This window comes from Tauraco erythrolophus, chromosome 10 (genome assembly GCF_009769465.1).
Source record: "Tauraco erythrolophus isolate bTauEry1 chromosome 10, bTauEry1.pri, whole genome shotgun sequence".
In the NCBI taxonomy this organism is placed as follows: Eukaryota; Metazoa; Chordata; class Aves; order Musophagiformes; family Musophagidae; genus Tauraco; species Tauraco erythrolophus.
In genome coordinates, this window is record NC_141474.1 from 18038343 (window position 1) to 18063214 (window position 24872).

General features: G+C 42.1%; 1 protein-coding gene across 2 annotated transcripts in view; it reads right to left on the reverse strand.

Moving 5' to 3' along the window:
- LRRC8D (leucine rich repeat containing 8 VRAC subunit D) overlaps window positions 1-24469 on the reverse strand; it is a 44341-nt gene extending 19872 nt beyond the window's left edge. Inside the window, exons 1-2 of one of the 2 annotated variants that reach the window (XM_009991125.2) lie at window positions 24409-24469; window positions 22231-22388 (exon numbers count right to left, since the gene is read on the reverse strand). The gene's annotated coding sequence lies outside the window, so the exon portion shown is untranslated. Of the gene's footprint in view, window positions 1-22230; window positions 22389-22825; window positions 22864-24408 lie in introns of those variants that run through there. The other variant, XM_086617419.1, reaches the window with a different exon arrangement.
- Window positions 24470-24872: the final 403 nt, after the last annotated feature.

The window sequence follows — 24872 nt, forward strand, 5'->3', positions numbered from 1 at the left end:
AATGAGTAATCATGAAGTGGCTTTAAAACAAAAACAAAACTGCCATCAAAAATTAAAACACTCATGGAGGTAAAGGCTAACAGTCTTAGACTACAAGATCTCAAGTTATATAAATAAGAGCAATAACGCTATTGTGACTCATTTATTAGGGAATATTTACTGCCTTCAGTTAAAAAAAAAAAATTGTGTGATGATGGCACACTTAAATTATCCAGTTACATAAAATTATTTCTTGCTTCTGAGTTGCCATTTGTGAATAGTTGCAATTTGAACAGAGATCTGAATAAAGATCCTTCTACCCCCTCACTGTAACACAGACTCAAAATGCAAGTTAATTAGCAATGAGCAAAAGCATAAGCAGATTAACATGAACTATTCAAACTTTCCAGGTTAGACTTGCATTTAAGCTTTTTAATTAGGAGCTCCGCTCCTCTACAGTCCAAGGCAAAGGTCAGCAAGGAACGATCAACCAGGTTATGTCACCACAGCCAGCTACTATTGTCTTCTCCATTCCTCCTCTGAGACAGCTGTGACTGTCAAAGCCACAACAGACTACAAGTCTGATCCTCTGACTCCTGGACAAGGTCCCTCTGCCAACTGTAACACCATCTCACCAACCACCATAACACAAACTATTTCTTCTTAGTAATTTAAGTCACTGAAAATACACAGGATATAAAACTATAAATCACCACAACCATGCCAAAAACCAATACAGCCAAAACATAGCAGCAAAGTACAGTTATTTCTCTATAGATGAAAGCCAAGGGATTTCCAGTGTTTTCTTTCCTCTAATGCACAAAACCAAAATGCCAGCAGCATGTTCCTTGGTAGAAGCCCAAAGACCACTTAAAAGTCTCCATTTTCAAGACGTCTTAGACTACATAACTTATTTCATTACTTCCCCCCTCCCTCAAACCAAGTACAAAGCAGCTTCAGTTTCCTCTGTGATCCCCTTTGACTCTTGGAACTCCTGTGGGCAGACAAGAACACCAAGAGCTATGAATACAGCTCGTATTTGGCATTAACTGAACATCTTTAATTTATGATTTACGATTGTATTACAAAACTCACACATACACAAATGTATCTTACGGATCAAGCCATCTTTCCACAGTTAGCAAATGATGCAATTTATTCAGTCATCACAGTCCAGATCAGACCAGTGACACTGCAAGACATCACGCAAGCAATACAATAGCATGTACTGAAGAACTACTGAAAAATCATTTAACAAATAAAATCCATCTCGTAAAAAAATCCCACGGGAGTCTCTTGCCACAGTTTATCATCTGTGTTTCAGACTCAGCATTCCAAAATATTTAGCTTTTTCTACAACAAAGAATTTAACTTGTGTTGGAATGACTACACCCAGGGAAAAATAAGGCATTCATACAAGAGCCACAAAACTGAAGCCACTTATCAACTGTGCTTCTTGATGCAGCTCTTAAGAGCTAATTCATAGCATCTATGACTTTAATATTGTATTTTCCTCTGTTCAAAGGTCCGGTACCTCTACTTGATGCTTTGCCAGATTGGTGCTATATTAAGCTAGATAGGCAGCCCAGCATGGTAGGACTGAGCTGTTACTTCTATCCTTGCACAGAGCTTCAAAGGAAGTCCACTCACTGGTCCCATCTTTGGATCACAAATGGCATAACCACAGAATAACCATTTCCACCTACAAGGATGGAAATACTAAAATGCTTGATCTTTTGCATTTGCTCAAGTTTTAAAACTTTTATTGTATTACCACTCTTCTGATGTTCTTGTTTTAAGACTTCCCTCCCTCTCTTTGCAATTCTGCAGATTCCTTTCCACCAAGACTCTTGGATGGTGTAAAGACATGGGTCACAAGACACACCCAGGAGCTGACTGGTTTTCTTTGAGCATATACATGTGTTTCTGTGTGAAATCAAACAGTGACAAACACAGAAGAGCTTTCTGCTCTTCAAGTGACATCTCAGGAGCATATCGAGGTAGACACTGGCAACGAGGCTGAGCAGCTACACCCAGTGCCTGGAGATGCTGAAAGGGAAGCAGTAGTGAAACAACCCTCACAGTCATCATGCCTGTACCTATACCTCCCCATCAACTATTTCTGTCCATTAGTATCTACCAGATGCAACTGTCACACACAAATGAAGTTGTGAGTGTGCCTGTGATTCTGCATGTAGGCTTGGGAGGAAAAAAAAGAAAAGAAAATAATAATGAAGATTGCAACATTTGTAACTCTCAGTTTAAGAACACAAAGAAGATTTCTCCAAAACAAGTGTCAGAAGGTAGTTAATAAAGTAAATTGGAGACTTTTGCTTGACAAAACACACAGCTAGGCCTTCTTCCTTCCACATCTTAAATCTCCTTGCTTCATTCCATTCCTCTCTCTACTTCTGAAGACATCAATCCTCAAATAAAGACCATGTCTTTTCTCTGCAGATTAATTACTTTGAACACATGAAGGGACACCATACGAGTTTGATCACTGGAAAGCTGAATGCTCAAAACCAGTTTGTTACTCTGATCCATGTATAGTCTGTTTGTAGATCATCATGTATGCCCTGCAATCAAAGGCACAATGGCACATTTTAGCATGCAGGGTGCGTTCTCCCTTTATCACCACCTCCCTTCGTACACATACCCTCAGTGTTCCTTCAGCCAGCACTATGCTCCTTCTCATAGTAAATTTAGAAACAGACCTCTGAATCATCAGTTCCTGTTGTTGAAAGTAGCTAGAAACAGATGTTACAGCAAAAGAAGGTTTCCGAGTAAACAATTATAGAGTAATCTGCCCACTACATTAGACCCCATTGTTACAAAATGTTTTTAAACCCTAGAAGAGGTTTTATAGATTTATATGAAAACAAAATAATTTCATTCCCTGAGGTGCCTAATCCTTCCTAGAATCATATTATTCTTACCTTATAGTATCATGCAGCAGCAAGTTCCAGAGGTTGTCTGGTATAAAAAGAACACAAAAAAAAACCAACCCTCAAAAATGTTGCTTATAAACTCATTGCTAGTGAGCCTCCTGCTGCACTTACTCCATTGCATTCCACTTTTCCTTGTCACTTCTTCAGATGCACCTTCAAGAAGAGCAACAGAAAGATCTGAGTTACTACTTTGCAAGAGAAGAGCAGCACAAAGATTCCAAAAGTGGTTATATGCAACAAAGATCAGTTCCAGAGAGAGGAGAGCATAGTTCAGACAGGGCTACACACAAGCTAATCCACCCTGCAGAGAGGAATGACTTCTTAACATAAGCAGAGTGGAAATGCACCCATGTTTCCTGGTTGAGTTCATGAAGAACCATATGCATGGTTAGGAAACTCTTGGTAACCACCTGTGGTCTCAAATTTCTTCTGTTGCTCTTGAAATATGTAACAGAGAACTACGTATCTAAGGCAAGAGGCATCATCCCATGTATACACCTCACATATGGTATGTATATACATATACACACACTTATATATATATATATTACACACTTTTTATCAGAAAGGCCAGCTGGTGCTCAATTATTCAGCATATGAGGAACGTTTTGTTTTGCAGGTTTGTATAGTCCCATCTACGAATTATTGAAGCCAGAGGGAAACCACAGACTACTATACTCAACTATTCTTGAACTTAGCCCAGAGGACTACATGTAACTAAGCTAAACCTTTGTTTGCCTAACATAACACTTCAGAAAAGCTTTCAGCCCTAGGAACATTTGGGTGCAATCCACCACTTCCCTTTGTCGTTTATTTGTTCCAGTGCTTACACTCTCTCACTGTTACAAATACATGTCTTATTTCCAATTGCCTGATTTCAGCTCCCAGCCATCAGTTCTGTGTTACATCTGTTCTGTTAGCCATTAGCCTCCAGCGTGCTCTCTCTCAAAAGGTGCTTCCCACCAATTATCAAGCCACTCCATCTATCAACAAACAATAGATCCAGCAACAGAATGCGCTTTTCAGGCTATCCTTGTGGTATCTGAACCCTACCCAGCCTTCAGATATCTCCTCTGACTCGTTTCTGAACTCACTTGAGTTTTCACAGACAGCTCACGACCCCAGAACCATACACGATTCACCTTTTTGCCCACTGCCCCTTCTACTCATACACCCAAACTTATACATCCTGCGGCTCTGCAAGAGGGCAGTAGTGTCTAGTTTACTTGCTGTACCCCCAGCAGGCTTTCTCCCCAAGCTCCTATTCTGTTACTACGTTGAACTACAGCATCTGCCGGCCCCGTTATCTTGCATCAGACTATATCAAAATGCACTTTTGATTGATACAACTCTCCAGGATATCCACATCATCTGTACAAGCTGCCTTGTCCTCACTTTCCACGCTGCCTAGCATGATATGGCCTGCCAGCTCTATCAGTACAGATTCTGTCCTTGTCTCCAGGTACTCGATGAAAAGATTCAATGGAATCTGGCCTCACCTCAATCTTTAAAACAGATTTCTAGAAGCATTCCCATTTGATAATGATTCATCACCAATGACTAACTTTTAAACATCCATTAGTTCTTAATTCATTTACTTTTGCAATACCACATAGCACTAACGTGTCAGGACAGGAGCCTCAAAGGGGGTATGTCAAAGTCCTAACCGAATACCTCTGACGTTTCCAAGAAAGGGAAAAATTAGGGTAGCACTTGGAAGAAGCTAGGGAGTAGTAGGGGACCGCAAGGGTTGGACTATCTCCCTGCCCTGCCTCGCCTCAGATGGCTTTTGAACACATCACTTTACTAGATCTCATGTGGGTCCCCCTCTCAAAGAAAACTTGTTTCCAGCACGTCAACACATTTGCTAAGATGCATTCCCCTTGAAATGATACAGACTGGTATCATCTGTCTAATATTCTATCAATTCAATATTGCGTTAACTTTTCCACTACTTTGATGAGGATTAACGTCAAGCTAGCTGGAACACGGTTAAATCAGTCACTCACCTTTCCCTTGTCTACTCTGGCACAGTTAATTTTAAGACCCTCAATACCAACAGTTATTAAAAACTGTCTGCAGGCCTGCAGACTTCCAGTAAGCTCTTTAAAACAATCAAATCATAGCGCTGCTGACTTACATATGTCTATCCCCAGAAGGTAATAATCTTTATTCATTAGAATGGATTAATTCTCTGTTGAATGGCATTCATTGCATCACAGTCTGCACCTTCCCAAATATGGAACAGTATTAACAAGTATTTCTACCTTTCTTGCATGGGCTACTTTATTATCTCCATCTAGTACTGGAATTATTTGTTTCCTAACATACTTCAGCCGCAGAAAATGTGCAGTTAATTCTCTAACTTACCTCCTAACTTCTAATGTGCGCTAATTCTCATGTATCCATTGTCCCTTTAATTACTGTACTTTGCTTTAAAATTTCTAGCTGTGTCCTGAAGCCAGATGGCTGTTGGCATAGTTGTCTTTTTTCCTTAAAACCAGAATTTCAGTTTTTGGGCTATTTAGTATCTTCTTATACACATCCCTGTTTCCATTCACATTTTCCTTCCTACAACAACATCAGGTTCCCCATGATGACAAATATGCTCTTTTGAAGCATTAAGTCTATTTCATTGGGGCTGCTCTGTTTGTGCATCCTGTACGTAACTGGTCACATTTGATGGTCCTCCTGGCAACCAACAACTTCCAGTCGTGTAAAAAGTCCACAGTAGCTGTCTCATCTGAAGAGCTGAAACAAGAGCTGACCTGCAATGGACTGAATTTCCAAGGCACTGAACACCTTCCCATGGTGGCAACAGGATGTTCAGCACCTCAGAAGCAACAAAAGAAAACAGAGAGCATAAAGGGAAACAAACCTGGTGTTTGCTGCATTAGCCATTTCGGACATCTCCATAAGCATTTAAAGAGAGATCTATATTAATTTCTCCTGTTCCTTGACTGTAAAGGTAAGGCATTTACCAAGTCACCAATTTTGTGAGTCAACCAGACTGGACAATGAACACATTCAGCCTCCTCCTCATCAGCCTGACCCTCACCCAGGTTAATAGCTTCTGCACACTACCGACCATCTGCTGCTTGTTTGACGAACAAGGCTAAACGACGCTGACCTCAGTCCTCCAGGTGTGCCACTACCACAGAAACTGCAGTGCTCCTCAGCAGTCTCAGCAGAGAAGAAAGCAGTGCAAACCACACGCACTCTGAGCGTAGATACAATACTCTTTATCTGCCCAAGGGGAGCACCTACACTCTGCCTGGGTTTGCACATGCAGTCCATTAAATGCTAGTACACAATCAGTCCTTAGTCTCTAGGACTAAGTCTTTCACAAGGCAATAAAGCTTAATGCATTCAGCAAGAAAACCACAACATTTGGTTTTGTAATTGCCACAACAGAAGAAAAAAAACCCTTCAGAACCTTCCAGTTTCACAACTTCATTTCAATAAATATGCTAACTATTCCTATACAGTGATCTGTTAAGTATCCTAGAAGTGTGGTAGCAGTCTACAGATGTAATTTGCAGTTCAACACCATGATGGACTTTTCCACGTAATCGAGAGTCCCCATGGCTCCTGAAGCACATACCTGCATGCATTTAGAGTAGAAATTTCTTATGATGTTTAGGCAAGAGTCTAAATTCAGTAGCTGAAAAGGAAATAACCTGGGTTCTTGCTGTACATCAGCTATTGCAACTTATTTGCACAACTGAAAATGACTAAGGAGAAATACATACAGTAGATCAGTCTTTCCTCCTCTTATTAAAAGAGCAAAATGGGAAGGAAAGTGAAGGAGGGGGAAAAAGACTGTAGCAGTACATTAAAAGCGAAACAGAGAGCCCTACCCATACCTTCTGCAACAAACTTCCCCTAAAATTAGGCAGCAAACATTCAAAACAGCAGTCTGCACAGACAGTTCAGGTCTGAAGTGTACTCTCCCTGTGCTGGACTCCTCTGTCCCCTCCTCTCAGGTATGAGGTAAACATTAACTATGGCAGGTTGTCAAAAGCCTCAGATACTAAAACATTCAGACTTTCATACTATCCAGATTTTGCCAAAGTTCTCTGCCTCACACGCATATTTAAAAAAGCTTTGCATGGGATGGGAAAAATCTCAGTTTCAGCTGGAAGTCCAAGATTTGCTGGGAGGGGCTCATACTCCTAACTTCCTTCATTCTCCTCCCCATCAGCTTAGAAAAAACACAAAGAAATCAGCAGCTTTGCCCCCTAAGAAGTGCGTTCCATTCATAGAAAAGATTAAATATTGAACTAGAAGATTCTACTGAAACTCTCAGTCATCACACAGTTAATGACAGCTTTAATATGCCATAACAGTGTTTCAAAGGTCTATTGCAAAGAGTAAAGTCAGTTCACATTCCTCTCATAATTCTGCTTAAGGTTAGCAGAGTCTGAAGGAGTTGCTTCAATATTAAATTCAGATGAAAGTACAGAGTGACTTTAAATACAAGTGCTATTCCTGTCTAGTAATAGAGCTGCATCCACATAAACCCTCCCAATCCTTAATAATAGTCTTCCTATATAACATAATCCACTTTGAGGCTTTGTCTGCATAAGGCACTTTGGATTACTTCAGAGACAAAACCATACAAATTAAAAATTGATTGATTAAACTGCTTGAGACCCTCTTCAGATGCTCTTTTCCAGAATCAGTGACTCTCGATTATTCTGCCTCAGAGGTGTAGGGCAGTTGAAGCAACTAATTTTCAATTCCCACCTGCAGCTGACTCGAATAATTTCTCAATGGCATGTGAAGACAAGCCCTTAACTCCAGAACCACACACCAGATTTACTCGGGAGTAACTGTCCAAAATATCTCCCTCAGGAGACAGGCCCAGACAACATAACACACTAGGATGCTGGTTCAACACCAAGCCATTCTAAGAAGAATGCAAGAAACCACACAATCTGAAAATCTTAGGTTCTGCTAAATAAATTCATGACTGTGTATCTGTCAGGTTTGTTTTACAAAAGCATTTCCAACAGGCACCTAGCCTTAGTTTGAAAAGCCTCTTATTCTGACACGATTTTCCAAGACTCCTCTCGATTCCCTCCTTTCCTGTCCCTACTCTTCCTCTGCAAGCTGCATCCCCGAGCTGCTCTTTCCCAAAGCCCAGCCTGTCGCCCCGACAGCTGATGCACGGGGCACAAACACGCACAAAACACGACAGCTCCTTGCTGTAAGATTTCAAATGTCACCTGAATACAACGCAACGCAGCCTGGAACAGGAATTGCAGGTTCAGATCCAGCAGAAAGGTGCCTTGACTTCGGATGCTGCCTCCCCCGCAGCTAGGCTCGCTTTGTTTTTTCCTGGGGATACATTTTCAGATCAGAGCCACGGCCTGCTGCAGATACAGATCAGCTTTGCTCATCCCACAGTTCTCTGTCACTGACAAAAAATAGCTCTGGAGGGAGAGGAGGAGGTTTTCAGCTGTTTTCTTCTCAAGTCCTCTAGCCGTTTCCTCTGTCTTTGTCCTCTCTCTCCAGCTTTTATATCTTGCAATAAGGGAGAAGCCATTTTCTTATGTTCACGGTTTGATGTCAGAGTACCTGTTTTTTCACTCTATGGAGCCAACAAATGCCCACATCTGCCTTTAAAATATATTTAATAGTAGTCACAATGTTCCAGCAGCACCCTCAACGTGATCACCAGGCTTTTCAAGGAAGAGCTGAGAAAAGCTGGCATCTTACTTGTTTCCTTATCGAAGGCAGCTCAGAGAAGCAGCTGGAGCCAAAGAGGAGTGGTCCGGATAGATGCTTCTACTTGGCACCACTGATACTCCACAGGGTTCAAAAGAACCATGGGAGAGGGACATTTTCCGAGACAGGATCGGAAATAGATGGCTTTAAGATGGCTAGAAAGCATGTATTATACTATTCTTCAATTTTCTCATAAACAGTAACTTTATTCTTCCTGCAACATTGATTGACATTTGATCCTGTTACGAACAATTCTGAGGCCTCCCCCACAGAGCATCTGAGCTGCATCACATTAAAGCCGTTCCTTTCTCCTTGCCTCTAGCATATTCCTAACATGTAAACAACTCTGCTGTGCACACAAGCAAAGGCACAGCTAGCTAGTGAAAGCTGCAGCACTAAGGGCACAATAGGAACCCATCCAATCCTAATAACCCGTTCTTTTCACAGGGTATTGTATTTATTGACTAGAAGCCAATGTGCAAATATACATGTGAAAAATGATCCCATTAGAAAAGTTGAAAGAATATTTCAGAGTATTATTTTTCATGGATAGTCACGTTTCACAAGCATTTTTACCCCCCATAACCCAAACATACAAGAGAAGTCAGTCTGAATGATGGAAGAATTGTGACAAGATTAGGAGAAAGGCAAGTGTCAGAAAATACAAGTAGCCTTACTGTCTGAGGATTTTTCAATTGATGTGACACAATATGACAAGTAATGTTCTTGTGGCCAAGCCTGAAATCTATAGGGACTATTTCCAGTTCAGCCAAAAAAAAACAACCAACCAAAACAAACCCAAAAACATCAAACAAAATCATCGGAACAATCTCACTTCTCACCTATTCAGCAGTGAATGTAATTAGCAGGAGATACATTGTTACAAAGATGCCAAAATTTAATGCAAAATATTCCCCTAGCCAGATAGTTCGTGTATGTTAACTCTTGCTTTACAGCTTGCAGACCAAGTGTAGGAGGCAAGCTGCCCTGGTGAGCCCTGCTCCTTGGGCAAGTTTCAACAGCCAGATACACTCGCTCTGCCACCACAGAATCCCCTTACAGCACCATGGCTTGACCCACAAATCTCTCTCCCCAGGCAAGCCTGTGAGTAGGAAAACTAAGGTCTGGAGGAAACACAGGTCATCTCTGACCCCTATCTCATCCGTCCAGGGGTTCTGCAGCAATGCCACAGGAAAAACAAATGTAACTGCAGCTACTTCTGTTTAGGGCCTTCTCTGCATTAGGAGGTTTCCAATATCAGAAATCCAGAGCATAGCAGCTCTGGAGTTGTGAACTGAATGCAGCTGCACTGCCAGGCTCAAACACGATGACCTACAGCAAGTCAGGGTGCCTTGGGACATTTCCTTCTGACCAGTGCAGTTGCACAATTTTTTGCCTCTTAGGTTAAAAGAGAGCCCAATGATTTCTTGCTGTCCTTCTGTCCACACCTACTCTACAAACTGGAGCAAATCAGTCACGTCCCAACACCCATTAGCTTCCTTTGGCTTACTTCACACACTCAAAAATGTCAGATTATGAATTCCAGACCCTGTTTCTTCCTTCCACGATGCAAAGTATCACCCTAGTCACATACATCCTTCTCCCCTCCCACTTCTTGTCAAATTCCACTGCCTGAACTGCCACCAGAGCAAATTTTATCTGCTTGAAGCCATGAAATCATCCACTTCATCCCAGCACTCCTCAAGAGCAAACTGCTTTCCCGTCCTCCTCTCCCTACAACCCAGTCGGTAAACACTCACTCAGTCCTGCACATGGCATCTACCCAAGGAGGTTTTACTGAAGTAAAACAAGTATTCAAGGAGGTCTAGTTTTATAAATGCAATTGCATATCCTTCCCTATACCTAAAATTTTTTCATCATCCCCACATTCCCCATTTGCAATCCTTTTAACACAAAGTAAAAAAAAAAAAAAAAAGACTCCCCTTTCCATATTTTGTGCCAAGGCAAATCGTTGGTTTATTACAAAGGTCAAACAACCTCTTTTTACAAAACTAACTGGAGTCTAAGTCCAATGCTATCCTTCCAAAGCAGTCCTGTACGCTCTCTTTTTTCCATTCTGAAAACCCTACTCATGGTAACCCTGCACTACACGGTAAATGTTATAAAGAATTTATACAGCAGTGCAACTAAATTCTAACTTCTGACTAGGGTAAATGAAAGTTCACGGTCAGAGTAAGCCAAAGTGTATCACTATCTGCAAGCTGGAAAATTTAGACAACTCTTCACAGACTCAGGCCTTGAAAAGTGCAAGGTTCAGCTGCTGCACCCTACGTATCTGACAAGATGCAATGTCACAAACATCAACACCAGAAGGTTGTAGCTACATCTCAGTGCCAAATATCTTACAGCCTTTTTAGAGGAGTCTGATCAGAAGACTATGGCCTAGACATAATTCAAGATTTAATGACTAAGGGGACCACTGAACTGAAAGCGTGAAGCATTTCAGGTTTAAATTATGAATGATAGCGACATCAAGTTAAAATTATTACATGTTTTCATTCACCTTTCACACTTACAAATAAATAAAAATGAAAGAAAGGTTGGAGAGTGGCTTTTTGTACATTATCAGCAAACAAATGCCTTGACGTATATTCACCATGCACATTCGAGATTCAGTACCAAAACGCCCAGGACTGCACATCGCATGGTTTTAACTATTAAAAAGACAAAACTCAGTTTATTACCTCTTCTAAGATCAGAGCCACAAGATCTATCTTGTATCAAAGATCTGCCCCACACACCAGCACTCAGAGGGTAACAATTTACATCTTAAAGGATTTCAAAAAGGTTGCTGAAGATTTCATGACTTTCATTAATGGAATTTGATTGACACACTGTCTTTGGCCTACTGCAGTTGAAAAACTCCTCAAATAGACATTATTTATGCTAATTTAACTAAATTCAAAGGGCCAGTTTTGAGTCATCCCTTCAGGGTCACACTGTAGTCTGCAGCATTCTCCACTTTTACCACTATCCCAGTTTAAATGCAAAAAGGCACCATGGACCGTTAGACACCCAGCTCAAACACAAACCTGTAGAAATAAAAGGCCTTGACTGACAAACACTTCTTGAGGAAAAGCAAATGAACCTGTATGCAGGAACATACAAACACTGAAAAACTAGAATATGTTTACCCATTAAGCACCTAGTATACCAGTGCAACTCAAAAAGGTTATGAAGTGAGTATAATTAACCCTAACACTCACATCAAAACAATGGAAAGATCTGGCTCTTTCAAAGTGCTGTAACCTCATCAAAACGCTGGAGCCAAATTTGACATTTATATCTCTATAAATAATGTGTAAGTAAAAGCAAAGAAAAAGCAACATTTGCAGTTCAGGTAAAGACATCAAAACAAACACGTCCATAGTAAACAAATGCTAAACTACACATAGGAATCTGACGATCTTTTGAATGGCTGAAAGCTAGGACACAAAGGAAAGGTCTTCTTGGTTTTAAATTAATTATAAATCAATCATTTCAGCCATCAAACCCCTGCAATGACTCAATCCAATTTCTTTACCAAAGTCTAAATTGTTATGAGAAGACTGCAATTCCACTGGAACATTATTACCCTTCTGAGTGCAATACTTAACTCCACATATGACAAAGGATTTTCTTAGGTTCCTACAAAAAGATGATGTTCTCATTGAACGCGAAAAGAATATCACAAAAAAACATAAGGCAAAACAGTATTTAGAATTTTTACATTGAGAGAAACAAGAGAAGATAAAGTCCACATCAGTTATTCATAGCAAAACCAGTATTCTTCTGGTGATGGTATGCATTGCAAGCAACGAGAGAATTCACATCAACAGAAATCCTCAATAATAGGATTAAACATTAAATGAGCCATTTCTTTTACACTCATACAGACAGTTCCTACTGTCTGTGAAGGAATTTAGTTTTATGGAAGCATGACTTGATAGGAGCTGGGTTTTAAGCTCAAAAAAAAATGAAGAACTTGATCCTATACCCTACATCCATGTAAACCTCTTTCCAGAGTTAACAGGTCTATTAAATAAACTAAGCTGCAAGACTGGAGCTCAGTTGGCGATACCTATGTACAGAGCTTGCTCTTTTTCTGCACTAAAATTATATCAGAACATTACAACACATTTGCATATCTCCCACACATACAACTTTTTTGCCAGCAGTAACAAAACGACTACGACATGAAGGCTTACAAAATGTACCAGACAGAGATAGAACGAGAGGGTGGAGTTTCCTGCAGGAACACCCAGACTGAAGTCCAGCAGCTCCCAGGGAAGGTGTTGCCTTTCTACCAGCCCCATGATGCCTTCCTATCAGGCTCCCACTTATCAGTGTCTAACGTGAAACTCCACCCAGGAAACAAAGAGCTTCCTATTGGAAGTGGCCTCCTGGCCACTATCAGGAAAAGTGGTATGTTCCACCCTTTTTCCATGAGAACAGTTTCCCTTTTACTATGTTCAGCCTTGGAGCTACAGTGGAATAGAAGGAACAGGAAAAAGAAGTCTCTGCTGGGTTTTCTCTCCCCTTGTCATATGGTTTTCCTGGGAATACTTCTAATGGCAGCCCACGCTGCTGCCCTTGATTTTAATCACGCAGAAACAACATGAAATTTGCATGACTCTTGCCAGTTTTCCAGCCACACAAATTTTGCAAAAATATCAGTTAAAACAATCAGACCTTCCAACTTTAACCTAGCAAAGCTATAAAAAACTACAGGTAGTAGACCTCTTGGAAGAGTTTGATTTACACATTGGTGCACAGTTATTTTCAGAAAAGCTTTTAGTTAAAAAATAAAAATGACAACAGTGCTGAAGATTTCTGGCACCTTATCTCCTCTTAAGCTGCCAGTAAAAAAAAAAAAAAAAACACACAACTAAAAAAAAAGAATTGATCCAACTAAAAGCAAGTAATAAAAAGTTACTATCAATCCCAAGAAAATACCTGACCTGTCATGAATAAAATGTTACTAAGGTGTGAGAATAAATTTCAGTGATTTTGAAAGTCAATAGTGGAATCCAGTGTTGTAATTCAAGGTGTGCTAGAAATCGTAACTTGAATGCTCAAGTTGTACGGAGCCATGGCCTTCCCTCCGATTCTTTCCAGAAGGCCATCTTTCCCAGTCTCACTCTACCATGGCATCCCAATAGCAAAGCTCAATAAAATGCAAGTAGAACAAGCCAATTAATCTGAAACTCAGGAAAGTCTCAAATATGGCGTAGGAAAAATTGAAAACAAGCCCACAGAATTGAGACAGTATAACAGACTAAATCCAATACCCCCAAATGATTAATAATCGTTTATTAATGATCATGTTAGACAGCTGCAGGGAAAGTGCCTTTGTACCATAATTTGATGAAGACTGAACCAGAAAGAAATGAAAACCAAAAATTACATTTGCTAGTATAAAATCAGGCTGAGTACACACCACGCACATGACAATAAGATACTACTCTAGGAACAGCCTTTCTGAACCAGCACACTTAAGACCGAAATTACCATGGACTAGGGAACGGAAAAATGCAGAACCGCATGAAAGGAAGGCAAACGCTGCTTACAAAACAGCAGTGAGTCAGCTCCTGAGAACTGGTCTATGACTGCTCGGAAAACAAGATGTACATTCCTTATGTGCCCTCAGGTTGTACAGAATGAAAACAAGTCCATCCCCTAAATACACTTTTAATATGGTAGATGATATTCAAAAAAAGGTGTCAAGAAACATCAGTAATAGTGTTTAACCCATTCAGACTTCAGAAAACATTTTCAATCAGTGCTGATCCACACAGCCTTTTAACCCTATACATATCTATCCATGCTTGGTGCATTTAATAAGCAAGAAACACTCATATCCCTGGCTTCAGATCAATCAGAAACAGCTTATCTTGAGGGTACCTCCAACTCTAAAAGGTCATTGAGTTATTTTTAAGAGGATCTCTTTCTAAAATGCCATGACCCTTTAGCCTGCCTAGCTCCATCATCTGTAATCAAACTATCCAGAAAGCCAAGAATAAGCTCCAAGGCCTTTTGCGACAAGCTGTGAAAAGGAACACTAAGTAACATGGCTGCTCTGAGCATAACTACATTTGTCCTCATTCAAAAATCAAAGATAGTTGTCGGGTTTTCCTAATGTCTCCCCCTTAGCAAGTACCCTTGGCTGCAAGCAGCTCTCTCCTTGACTACGTTATAGGTAATTTTGTTGTTGTTGTTTAGGGACTATCTGGGGGCTTTCTGGTCTGCTCTTTTTTGCTGTTTTCAGACATTACTGGTGACTGGGGCTTTTCCTGGTATATTGACTATTTCTGAATACATATATACACACACAATCAAAGAATTACTGCAGCACATATGCAGGAAAAAAATACGTCAAATAAGTCAGGTCTATCAATATCTGCTGACGAGTATTAAAACAAGATACTGTTCACCGAGTTTCATGCCAGCGCACACTGAATGAAGCAGCACCCTGTCCAACCTCTCCCAGAAGAACAGAAACCTTTAAACTGGCTCATTTCAGGGAAAGGATTAAAGGTTGTTTTTTCAGGTGTTGTTCTTGCACATTGAATCCCTCTGCCAGACACTGCAGTTTATCACTGTTAAACACTCACATTGCAGAAGTACCTAGAGGACTCAAGTAGGTCAGGGCCTCAGCATGCAAGGTACAGAATATATGCATGAGACTTGACAGCCCTTGCCTCATCCTATTTTTCTATTTCAAGTGCTTGTCTTCCCACTAACACAGCTATGTGAGCAACCCACACAAGCAAAAGAAATTCAGTGACACTGCAAAAAAACCACCCGAGTTCTACCAATGATGTATGTACGTAAGTGCTACCCATGATGTACGTAAGTGCTACCCAACATGCAAGTACAACAGAAGTAACCCTACTCCTCATTAAGATATTATATATAAGGATCCAGCTAAATGTCAAAGCAAAGCAGGTTTTGGGCTTTTTAGGTTGGCATAACTCCAGCTATTATAACAAAGACAGAAGTGGCTGTCGAAATAAGCTTCGGTAAATGCTTATGGATGAGAGCTCCAATTTTCATCTTCCCATCCCCTACAGCCTAGACATACCTTTTTAGTGAAAGTAAGTTTCTCAGTTGTTGCCTTCAGACTGAACCCCACTTGAGACAAAGCAGAGGTGCAAAAACAAAACAGACAAAAAAATTGCACGAGCTGTAGGGAGAGAAATTACAAGCCAGAGTGCTAAAAACCACATTTGCATATCTTAAATTAGCTGCATTAAAGATGGACAAATATGCCATAAATCTGAAATGATGATGGAGTTCTTGGTAACCTTATTATTTTACCAAACTGACAACCAGTTATCCCAGATTGTCTCAGTCTAAGCACGTATACCAGGACAGTACAATCCAGAGGAGTGGAGCAATACATTCTCATACCATTACCCATGCTTCTTGCTCCATGCTGCTGTCCCTTCTGGTACCTCCCTGCACCACCACCACGCACCTCCTCCGCCTTCCCAAACACTCATTCACATACTCCAGAGCTTCCTCGCAGCTCCCCATCCCATTCCCTCAGCTGAAAAGGAAATACTGGCATTGCTGTGGATCTTGACTACAAGTTACCACCAAGAAGCTGCTGCCCAGGGACTAGGGAGAACACAGACTTGGGAAAAAACATTCAGTACTCATGAACCAAAATGTGGTAGCTAGACACGGGACTGTCTAGCTCTATCACAACCATTGCTTCTGGCATCTAAAGCAGATCCCACGCAACACACCTATTTCCACAATTCCCCTCGCCTCTCCCATGCCACAGGAACATCCGCTGTCCCCAGCCTCCAGTGGCACTGCCAGCATCCCAGCCCAGTGTCATAGGAGGCAATGACTCACCACGTGGCACACTTGCCAAAAGGCAAGGCATGTCAGACTGCCACGTCCAGTTGCAAAGTACATCTGGACCCCAGACTGTAGCTCTGGTGCAAGCAACAATCTGGGTGTTTGGTCGCGTGTTGCTTTTTGGTTTGGGTTTTTTTTGTTTGTCTTATTTTGGTTTTTTAGGGGGAGGGTGGGGCAGTGGTGGTTGAGCTTTGCCTCCAAAGCCCCAAACCACCATGCTTCCTCCACAGAAAAGACTGAAAAAATAAAAAACCTGGGCAGTGTTCTCCTTAACTACCACAGGACTTCAAAACAACACATCGGTGAGGGCACAGGGGCTGTCTGAAGTTTTCCTTTTTTACAAAATTTCTTTTAATGCTTTTTTTTTTTTCCCCAAAAATGTTTCAAACATTAGTAGTGTTAACAATCATTAAGTTCCTTACGTAACTACTTGAACTGCCCATAAAAATTGTTTTGCAGTCTGCCTGGAAAAACATTTTACTTCAAAAGGTAGCAGATTCAGTTTATGAGCAGAAAGATCACATATTTTTTGCCCAGCTCCTGCAGAACATAAGAGTTAAGGGAACAGGAAAGAGACTGATGCCTTATTGATTGAATCAATTCTAATCATGCATAGAAAACTTTTCCACAGCTTCCAATAATACACTAAGCAAGAGCTACTTCATGAAATGCAAAGTCAGATAAGTGGAAAGTCTGGAAGTTTACTGATCAGCAACGAAGGCCAGAATTTTATATATCCACTCACTGGAGGCAGTGGAATGTTAAAATTGCAAGCAAACTCTAGTTCTTGAAATAATAAATAAAACTAGAGAAATGTGGTATTTATTTCAATCTAAAATTTGTCTAAAAAAGACCCATAAAAAGCTGTGGACAGAGTAACAAAATATTACAGCTAAACCACAGCAGCACTTACATAATTGGGCAACAAAAAGCTGTGCGTTCATTTTTTCCCTTGCAAATCTCTCTCTCTCCCTGCATCTTTACTCTCTGAGGTACTAGGCAATAGTGTCACCAACTTCTTATGGTATGTCCTTTTCACCATCAAGAGGTACAAATAAAGTATTAATAGACAACATGTTAGGCCCATCTGTGTAAGGAAAACAGGTCTTGGAAAGGCCAACTCTTCCCCATCCCAGCCCAATCCCTTCTGTGGTTTCTCAATAGTTGGAACTGTTTCACCTCCCTGTGCAATTAAACGAGGTATGGACAAGGATGAGCATACCTTTTGATGCTGAACCTCACTGCTGATTTGGTGCTCCAAGGTTCACAGCCAGTCTCTCCAAGAGAACAAGCACACAGTGATGGCGCTCCCTTATTCAAGAGAGCATCATCTACCGAAGACAAGGGACAAAGTTTGAGGGAGCGACCATGTCTTGAGAATCTCTTCCCGTCTATCCAAAACGCACCTCCTGAGATTCCAGTTGAGAACTGAGAACAGGTAAACATTTCCAAACAACACCGTGTTGTGTCAAAACACACAGCTAAGATTAATGCAGCTTACTGAAAATGGTACACATCCAGTCGGAAACGGGTCTATACACATGAAAACTTGCAACGTGACATTACTACGCACTGAAGGTTTAGAGAGCACTGCTGTGTTTTGACCCTGCTCAGATTTTTCTCTGCTACAACAAGTTTGCTGACAAACGCCCCCAAGCATCGTCTCCCTCCTCCACCCGTGCCGCAGTCCGTACCAGCCGGCCGGGCCGGGCTGGCGGGAGGACACGCCAGCTGGAAGCCACTTGGCTCGCAGCTGCATGGCCATGGGGACTGACTTCGGCTGCCAGTCACGGACAAACCTCCTACCCAGGCAGAGACACGGGGGAGCAAAAACTGTGGAAAACACATCGAAGTAGGGCTATTTTCCAGTTTCTGTATCTAACGCTAACACTGAAAATTCTGCTGGAAGGATGACAACCTGACATGAAAATCGTAACATTGAAGCGAGGTACACAGTAGTCCTTTTCATTGCAAAGAAGTAGTCAAAATGACATCTATATCTACACCTAAGGAAAAGTTTACTCCTGCCTTGAGGCAGCCTTGGCAACAAATTGCTGCAAGCAAACAACAGTTTATTGGTTTGGAGGAAATTTAAATAAATTTAATTTTTTTGTCAATTAATAAACTTCTAATTACTGCTTCTGGTATTGAAACGCTCACACACATGGGGGAACAGCTCTTGCTCTCCCATCCCCTCACTGTATCTGGGCTGGCACGTGGAGCCACCTCCATCAGCCATGGTCCCTGCAGGGGCTCTGGCTGCCCTTCAGCAGGCTGCGGGCCCCGTGTGCCAGCTGCGAGCCGGCTGGAACCGGCTGCAACTGGCGCAGGGCAGCCCTGCCCTCCTCCCTCGGCCCTCGCTGCCGAGGCTGCACCAGCCACGGCTGATGCCAACACCGATATCCCTCGAAACATGAGCAGGCAGGCCTGCCGGAGCCCCTGCGGTGTGGCGGGAGCACACCTCAAGTTAGAAGTCAAATCGCAGGTGAACATCCAGAAAAATCTGCCATTTGCAACACGTCTGGAACCAGCACACCCTCCCCCAGAGCCTGAGAGACATTTTGAAACACACAGCTCTTCAGGACATCCATCTTTTGTCTGCCCTTTGGTAGCTGTTATTGAAAAATTATTCCGATTTTATCAAAACTGATTCTGTTTTCATAAGCGAGCTACTCATGGTCTCACCCTCCGCCTCTGCCACAAGCTCATACAGCTCAAAAGCACAAAATACAAACGACGATTGGCACAAGCTACACCAGACACTCACTCCATAAGCAGATCAGAGCAAGGTGACTCAGGTTACCTTCTAATATTAAGTTTGGTATCAATACGTTTTTGTAATTAACTCAGGGAGGGAGCTGATGCACAGCGAGTAAATCGGTCAGATCTGCCTAGCTCTGGAGAACAAATGCTATCTTACACTGCGCACAGAGGAGTTACGTGCTGAAACACTGGTAAAGCAGAACATATGAAAGAAAATAACCAAGCAAATCCACCCTTCCCTGGGTCTCTTCGTTCCTTCTTCAAGAAGGTCAACATTGCCACTTATTATGCATGTATAGTAAACAAATAGCTTAAACAGACAAGTTGTTCTTAAAACAAATCAAAAGCACATCGGTGAAACGTGATCTACAATAAACCAGCTATGTTTGAGGATATCAGTATTTCCTCTGGCGCTTCAGGATTCTGCAGCTGCAGAAATTCCCCTAAAAAAATTCAAAAGACCTTAAAGTTTATCTTCCCATGAAAGAGGTTTCCATACACAATTACATATATACGTACACACTCCATAACCAGATCAGAACACTTGCACAGGAAAGCCCCTAGCCACACTTCAACATTTTGCTGGTTTAGCTGTATCAGCCGAGATTATTTTTTTTCTTGCTTCTCAACTATGCCAGCAAAAACCTTACTGCAGAAGCCCTTCTAGTGGCTGCAAAATTCTTCTGCCTGCATAAACTGTTCCTTTCATAGGACCCAGTTTAAGCAGCACCAGCAGAAAAATTCCTCTCATAGCTGTAGGGGCACCTCAGGAGGAAGCGGCAAGACCGGGTAACGAAAGCACGCAGGCAGGGGAGGTGAAGGCAAAGGAGAACATTGCATCAGTCTAGCTTACATCTACAAAAAAAGGGAGGAAGCAGTAACTGCCATCACACTGCATTCGTGCCAGCAGAAACTAAGCTGCAAAGTCACAATCCTACTACAATAAGTAAGAGCAGTAACAGGTCAGACCAACCAACTGTACTTTGACAGACATGACATTTCGTCTTCTATTTGGATCTTCGAGTCATGTTTTGTGTATAATGTATAATCTTCAGAAACAGATTGCCTGAAAACATAAATGCAAGCCACTCCATTTAAGTCAAGTAGATACTAATCCTCAAGACACGATTGTCAGTTGGGTTAACTGTTTCACTACTGATAAGATACATATCACCATTTTTTTGCTAAAACCTCTCTCACAACTCCAAACCATCTGTAAAAGCCTCTTATGGGTAAAACCATTCACTTATTTCCCCATCCAAGAGTCAACAACCTCTCCGCTCTTCCTAATGAGCATCCTTACAATGCAGACTCATCCTGACTACATGAAAAGTACTCAATGTTAAAAATAGAGAAGTGTGGGTTAGAAAACAACAAAAAAGTTTAAGACAGATTCAGTACAGTTATAGACTGCCCTGTCTTTCTACTCAAATATAAATCTTCTCTGTCTCCTTTTTTTTTTTTTTTTTTAATCCAGATCTGCTGCAGGTTATCCGGCCCGCCACATCACATCAACGCAGAAAACAGTAAGGCCTGGCTGCAGAATTTAGGTCAGCTTGTCTGTGGAGTACGTAAGGTCTTGCACACAGCCATGAATTTCCTAGTAATGCTTCAATAATCCCTCTTCATCCTGCTATGCAGCTATTTTACTAGTAGCTGCTAGCTTTCCTCTAACTGCCCAACAAAGACTCCCCACAGGAGGGATGTTTGCAGGCCAATGAGCCACTATCTCTTCCTTGGGAAGCAGGAAGTTGGTTGTTGAATCAAATAAATGCTGATTCTTATTTCCCAAGACAAAAAAAGTGAAGTATTCCCAATGCATGCAAAAAAAAGGCTTCCCTTTTTTAACCACACAAGGAAAGACACAATCAGACAGAGCTGGAAATTACCCCTAGAACATTAAGAATAATTTTCTTAACAGATCTTCTAAACAAATCCCACTGTTTCCACCTGGGTCAATAAATGAAAAAATAACATCGAAGTGTGACTAAAATTGAGACAGTCTAAGGGACAGACGCTGGTATTTCCGGAAAGTATCATATGAGACGAAAAACACTGTGCCTGTTCAAAGAATACTTCCCTCTAGAAGTGAATTGTGGGGCACTGCCATCCCAAGCATTGTATGAGCACAACTAAGTATTAGTCCTGTTCTTAAGGAATCTCTAAGGTGCATAAAAATATGCAAACTCTTTTCAGAACATGGTCCTCAGAGCAGGAGTTCCACATAAACTGAAAAGTACAGAGTTATGTAAGGAAAAGGAAATCTAATACAATAAAATCTTGAACTTCTCTGACTCTTCATACAGCAAGACGTAGGATTGTCTTCTTAAGTAAAACAGTTTGAAAGATGTGAATGTGAGTCTAAATACCAGTTTCTACGAATGGTTATGGGAATCTCAGCAAATAAAAACACAGCTAGCAAGCTGACAGTTGGTTTTATCTTAAAACCCAGTCTACCTTTCTGTGCTCTATGGCTGTCACATAACATCATGCTCCTCAAAAGCTGGCACTTCTATCTCCCTATTTGAACAAAGGATAAAACTGAAGAAAAACTGTCCTTCAAGACATCAAATTGCTCTTCAACATTGCAACATTCGTTTGTCCTATGTCCATTCTTTTCAACTCAAACGGCCTGGATACAGGTATTGGCAAACACATACTGAGCTGTACTGCACATTAGATGTGTAAATCAAATACTCAGAAAAAACAAAGTTGCATTTGTTTATGTTTATCTCAGATCTCTTACAGAACTCAAACACATATGATGCATCCATGCCAGGCACACTGATGACATGGTTGTTGTTCCTGGGCCACTGTCGTATCACACATATTAGCAAGAATTTTCAAGGAAGAGAACTCGATTTTTATAACTAATGATCATCCACAACTTCAACTCAGAATCAGACAACTTTCCCTGTTCCCAGCTCAGTACCTGATCAGGCTATGTTCCTCCTCCTTCCTCCTCCGGCTTCAGCTGGGCTGAGCACTGGCTCCAGGAGGCTCCGGTGACAGGAACACCAAGCCAGGCGCTGACGGTCACTTTCTCATTTTGACAAGCTCCACAGACACTTCCTGTGTAAAATCAGACTGCTGTGAATCAAAGTGGACAAATAAAGTGCTGACATAAGTGGGGTGTCAGAGAAATGTCACTCTGAGACACGGAAGCAGAACGTTAGTCATCCTTTTGCCACCAGCACCTGATCTCCGGGGAAAGCTGAGCACACCCTTATTTTAGTAATTTCAGAAACACTCCAGATGAGTTGCCCTATTCTTGAAGGGCAGAGATCCCTCAAGCTAGCAATTTGCCATCTTTCACATGTTTTCTTAAACATATTAGCTCATTCAAACTTAACTAAGCGTACTACCGTTTCTGCTGCTTCCCCACACCACAGTAAAAGCCGGACTAGACCCCAATGACATGGTAGACCCCAATGACGTGGTAGCTGCACACTGCGTGTGCTCCACACAACCACTTTGATCACACCTGAACTGCTGCATTACACAAGTATGCCAGGCAAGTAGCCCACCTTGAGTAAATGAGCTGCCCGGAAAACTTCTGGAAAACATCTCTATGCCCAGGACAAACAAAACAGAGAAGAAGTAGCATTTCCCCCCCCCATCTTCCTTTAGCCTAATGATTCTACCAGCCAAGACCTCAGCATGGCTGCCTTCACCTCCAGTGACTCAGAAGCTCCAGGGCAGAGAAGAGCCTGCAGATGGAAAGCAACAACCCAGCAAAACGAACAGTCAGGCTCCAGCAGGTAATTCACAAGTATTTATTTTCGTTTGCTGCTTATTAAGTATGACTCATTATAAATCAAGTATTTTACAGTAATTGCCTCCAATCAACAAACACCAAGAAAGCCGATATGCAGACCGATGCTGCCTCATAACTGAAACAAGTCCCCTAGCAACAGAGAGGACCCTACACGTCTCTCTGGGCACAGCAGGCAGCCACCATTGCCTTGCCACCCTTCTCATGCCTCTCCTGCCCTGGCTGCGCCCCACACAGCACCGCCATGTGCCCAGGCCCTTCCCCAGCACCACCAACTGCTGCACGCTGCTGCCGGGCAGCGAACATCAGCACGGCAGGGTGCTCGCTGCAAGGCTGCCAAGCCCCAGCCCGGCTGGCAGCAGCACCTTGCCAGGAACAGGGGCAGCCCCCCAGCACAGGGAACGCCCCACAGCCAGGGCTCAAAGGCAGGGACAACTGGCTGCATCCCCTGCTTCAGCCACCAGCCCATTGCTTACACACTGGCTGCGGCTGCAGTGGAGAGCTGCTCTGCCGTTAGGGTCTGTGCCCAGTGCCAAGTACAGTGCACTCACTCACCTGAGCTGCTTCCAAGCCACCGCGGAGGGGGGCGGGGGGGAGGGGGGGGGGTAAGAAAAGCAACACACAACTAAGCAACATAAACACACTTTCCTCTTAATTTATTTTGCAAGGCCTTTTCAGGGTTAGTGTTTGCTAGCACTCAGAAGCCCACAGGAACAAGCCCTGTGTCATGCTTTCCACTGAGAGCATTTTAAAGATTAGCGGGAACCTCCTGTTACAGGTTTCTTCTTAGGAGGGGAGACCCAGGATGAGGAGATGGGGAAGACACTGCCAAATACGCAAATAAAATATGCATCTTCAAAGAATTTCCTCCTTCAAAGGGGTGGTCAAGTGGTCTTGGGGGAACTAAACCCTTTTGCAGCATACATCACCAGAACTGGAAGTTTCAGAGACAGCTGCTTTTTAAATATATGGGGCAGAAAAAAAAAACTCTTAGTAGATAATTTACAAAGGTCTATCATGAGCAGGATTCAGAATAGACCTTTGGATCATGCTTGAGCTCTGACAGAAAACACTTTCCTAGCCACAGGACCATTCACCTTGGCTGTTTCTGTAACCTTTTCTCACAAGGTCAAAGACTCACATAAGAAGGGCCTAAGCAGGGCTCACCTTGCCCTCCAACTGCTCCTCAGCAGCTACCCTAAAGGCAACAAACAATTTTTGAAAACAGAAGGCAAAGGCAGTTCCCATCTCCAAAATGGGAGGGCTGCATTTTTGAAAATGCATCAGTGTTTAAGGAAAGGTGTCAGGAGAGGCCAAACAGCACCACCACCACACCTGGTAAAGCATGGAAGAACAGGACAGCTCTCTTCAAGAGCTCCATCAAAATCTGAAAGACTGCTGAGGTCCACCACCACCACCACCACCCCTTCCCTTCCCAGAACAGACTGAGCACGAGTTGGTTCATACCTGGAGAAGAGGTGGAGGGAAACAAATGACAAAACACACTTGTAAGATTTTGGTTTAAAACAAAACAAAAGCAGAAATTCTCATATAAATCATACCAGTGCATAAGTAAACTCTCTTGTGGAGAGCCAAGACCAGTGAAGGAATCTTCCCTGCAGTTCTTGCCACAGAAATCCTCCTGGATTTTATTCCAAATCCTGTTTGAAGAATTCTGTCTTTTTGTTCTTCCCTTAGCTCCAGCTCCCACTTTTGAAGTGACAATCTCAATTTATTAAAACAAAGCAATGTCTTACGTACAGAAACATCTGCTCTGATACAAGAATACACACCCACTC